Source organism: Portunus trituberculatus, chromosome 38, assembly GCF_017591435.1.
Source record: "Portunus trituberculatus isolate SZX2019 chromosome 38, ASM1759143v1, whole genome shotgun sequence".
In the NCBI taxonomy this organism is placed as follows: Eukaryota; Metazoa; Arthropoda; class Malacostraca; order Decapoda; family Portunidae; genus Portunus; species Portunus trituberculatus.
The window spans coordinates 11,331,454-11,335,689 of NC_059292.1; positions in this window are offsets into that span (position 1 = coordinate 11,331,454).

The following is a 4,236-nucleotide window of genomic DNA, read 5'->3' on the forward strand; positions in this document are numbered from 1 at the left end:
AACATTGACTTCCTCCTGTCAGTCTCTTCTTCTTGCGCCTGTCATTCCCCATCATTCGAGTCAGGAACGGAGGGAAGGAGGGAGTGGTTAGATTTGCATATGCGCAGGGAAGTGGGGAAGGAGAGGGGAGGAGAGAGGAGATGTGAGGAGAGGAGAGGAAAGGGGAATATGTCAATTGGAGAGAGAAAGAGGAACAGGATTTGCATATAATGTTGACGGACACAAGAGGAAGGAAAGGGAGAGACGCAAATACACGTAAAAAAGAAGAAGGAAGTGAGAAAGACAAATTGTAAAGGATTTAGGTGTGAGTGTGTTCGGGAGAGAGAGAGAGAGAGAGAGAGAGAGAGAGAGAGAGAGAGAGAGAGAGAGAGAGAGAGAGAGAGAGAGAGAGAGAGAGAGAGAGAGAGAGAGAGAAACGAAATTGTTATGCGAGTAATTTGGAGAAACAAAATATTAAAAAATGACAATAGAGAGAACATCCCAACATAATAAAGCGCAAAAAAACAAGAGGAAAAAAAAAAAAAAGAACATCTCATAGAAAACAAAATAAGAGAGATATAACTTTTAATACATTCAACTAAGGGAAATGAGAAATGTATAGATTATAAGCAGATGATTATATGACGTGAGAGGTAAGGCAAAGAAAAACAAGTAAGAATAGATCAATAAGATATGACTAAAACAGTGACAAACGTTAATGTCGAAAGGCAATTGCCCTGATCACCATTACCATTCCAAACCCAAACAACCACACACACACTACTGGGAAAGATAAATCCATGATCACGTGAAATATATCGTCTGAGGGAGATTACAATAAAAGGGAAAAAAAAGCAGCCCACACCACTAATTAATGACGCACCTAAACCACGCAGCCTGTCCCACGAATTTATCTTGTAACACATGTGACGTCACGCAAAATTTATGGCGGTATTAAAGACTTTTTTCTAGTTGGTGTTTATTCATTCTATGTATTTATTTATTTCAAGATATTTTAACCTGATTTTGGTAAATGAAAATAATGAAATAATAGCGTTAATGATGACTACAATTCATGATAAAATAATGATGATTGACGACGATTGTAATTGAGGTGACCGTGGTGGTGGTGGTGGTGGTGGAGGAGGTGGTAGTGCTGGTGTAGTGATGCTAACAGTGAAAGTCGGTTGAGTCTTACATGAGAATAAAACGAAGTCCCAATAGTGCAGGTTACCGGGAGAAAAAAAAATTATTCATCCCTCCGAAAATGAAAAAAAAAAAAACTTCCATGAACCAGAAACGAATTCTCTCTCTCTCTCTCTCTCTCTCTCTCTCTCTCTCTCTCTCTTCCTTATTATTTTATTTTATTATTTTTTATTATTATTAAAATTTATTATTATTATTATTATTATTATTATTATTATTATTATTATTATTAATGAATATTATTATTATTTTACTAGTATTATGATAATTTCTTTATTATTATTATTATTATTATTATTATTATTATTATTATTATTATTTTATTATTATTATTATTTTATCATTATTATTATTATCATGGTTTTTAATTATATTTTTCTTTTATTATTTTCCTAATTAATATTGTTATTATTGATTTGTCATTATATTTTAGTTAGAAATATTTGTTTTTTTTTTTTCATTATCACCATTACCGTTACTTTTATTATTGTTTTATTATTTCTACGTTATCCTTCATTTAATTGTTATTATTTTATTTTTTTGTTGTTTTATTATTATTATTATTATTATTATTATTATTATTATTATTATTATTATTTTTATTAATTTGTTTATTATTTTATTATCATTATTTAGTCATCATTATAATAATTATATTATTATAATATTAGAATCATTATATCATTATATCATCATCATAATTGTCATTACACTGTTTTCACTTTGTATGGTCTTAGCACCGAACTTCAATGGTGTATTTTTTTTCTTTGGGTTTGTAAAACAGGGCTCAACAGACCTTTGTCCACTATTTAATCCACGTTATGTTATGTTATGTAGTACATGTGGGTCAATAACTTCCTCTCTCTCTCTCTCTCTCTCTCTCTCTCTCTCTGATCCCAAACAATCATGTAAGTCCCCAAAACTCCCAAATTGCTTTTCCCCTAATCTTTCTCTGAGACTTTCAGCAGAGTCCTTGGAACCTACTATCCTTTCCCCACACACAAAACAAAATAGGTAGTAGATCGATAAACACACAGACAAATAGATGAATAAATAAAACAGCACCACCACCACCAACAAAAGCATCAACAACAACAACCAAAAAACAACTTTCACATCAACACGAACACAGTCATGAGTACAATAACCATCACCACAGCATCAAAACACCTACAAAATCCTCTTTAACTCGGCCACCCACGACGAAACTATCTTTTATTCCCCTATTACTTTTATCTCTCCTCTCCGCCTCCCTCTTATTCTCTAGGCACAATTTTCGAAACTGATCATTGCGGACACGAAGATGAGGTTCAAGCCGCGCTAGTGAGCTGTAATGAACCTCTTTGACTCAGCTCCGAACCGGCCGTAATGATCGGGTCCCTAGTCTCACAGTTTAGGTTGATGAGGGACTAGTGAGGGCAGAGAGGGGTTCGATAGGGCGTGAGAGAAGGAGAAAGGAGGAGGAGGAGGAGGAGGAGGAAGAGGAGAAAATACAGAAATAAAGGGAGGATTCCATATATTCACAAATGTCTAGCAAACTTTGCGTGGCTGTTTGTAAGTTAATAACATTTGTTTGTCAAGGATATAAAAGATAGTATAGCAAAAGGCTCCTCTCCACCAACCACGGAGATGTGAGGGAAAGGCTAGATGGGCGTTAACAAGAGACGAAACAAATGAATAAAAATGAAGGAAAGAAGGGAAAGGAAAGAAGGAAGGAATGAACGAACGGACGAAACAAGAAAAGAAGGAAGGAAGATCAGAAAGAAGGCCAAAGAAAAGCTGAAAAATAGATGGTGAAAATAGCAAAGAAAAATTCAAGGTATTACGAAAGAGAAAATGATATGAAAAAAAAAAAATGTAAAGAAATACCACAGGTGATGAAAAACAACGGAAGAGGAAGGAAGGAAAAGAAAGGAGGAACTGCAGCAGTTGTTTATCTCTGTCCTTGTCGTTCATTATCTTCATTAAATCTTTTCTGTTTATTCTCTTTTTTCCAAGCGTTTTCAAGATAGACAGCTTCTTTTTTCTCTCTCTCCGTAAGTGAATGGTATCTTTGTTCCCGCAGAGTGGCGGCTGGTGAATGACTGCCTGATGGAAGGAGAGTGGCGAGAGTGGTCAACGTGAAGACTGAGATTGACTCGTGTGAAAAAGTATGAATAGAAAGATAAAAAGAGAGAAAGTTAAATAATGTTAAGAAAAGATTGAAATGAAAAAAAAATTGATGAAGCTAGAAATGGATGTTAATGAGAAAGAAAAAGAAGAAAGAGAGGATGGAAGTGAAGGGTGGTGATGTTAGCGGTGGTGTTGTTGTTGGTGGTAGTGGTGGTGGAGGTGGAGGAGCATGCTGACAAGGTAATGGTGGTGGTGGTGATGGGGTAATGATGTGGCGGTGTTGCGGTGATGGTGATCCTCTCCTCCCTCATTACATTTATGGAAATTTGCATAAAAACACTCATTAATGTTTTCTTCCTCCTATAATGCTTACACATACCCTAATAAATGTCAAGTGGTAAATCATCTTTTTTTCTTTCTGCTTTTAACTATTATTTCACATTTTTTTTTTCTAAAGATTTTCAAATAATATGTATTTTGATGTATACCAGTTTATTTCCAGCAGCAATGATATTTTTCAAAGCTATTATGACGGTCATTATCACTAAAGTTATCATTATTATTACTATTTTTATCACTACTACTACTAACTCTTCTCTACTCCATAAACACTTTTTTTCTTTTATTTTAAACGTATTCCTTCCTCTTCTCCTCTTTTCCTCCTTCCTTCTCCTCCTCTTCCTACTGCTTCTTTACTTCTATTTAAATTTCTAGTTCCTTCATTTAGTCATACAACAAATGGTCCACTTTTACTTCAAGCATGCAGTAGGTCCCCACACCAAACACACACACACACACACACACACACACACACACACACACACACACACACCACGCATGTCAACACAGAGAAAGGGTCTAAAACATCACGTTATTGTATTTTCCACCGTATTTCACCAGCCTCGGGTTCCTGCCCTACAAAACACCGCTCACTCTCCC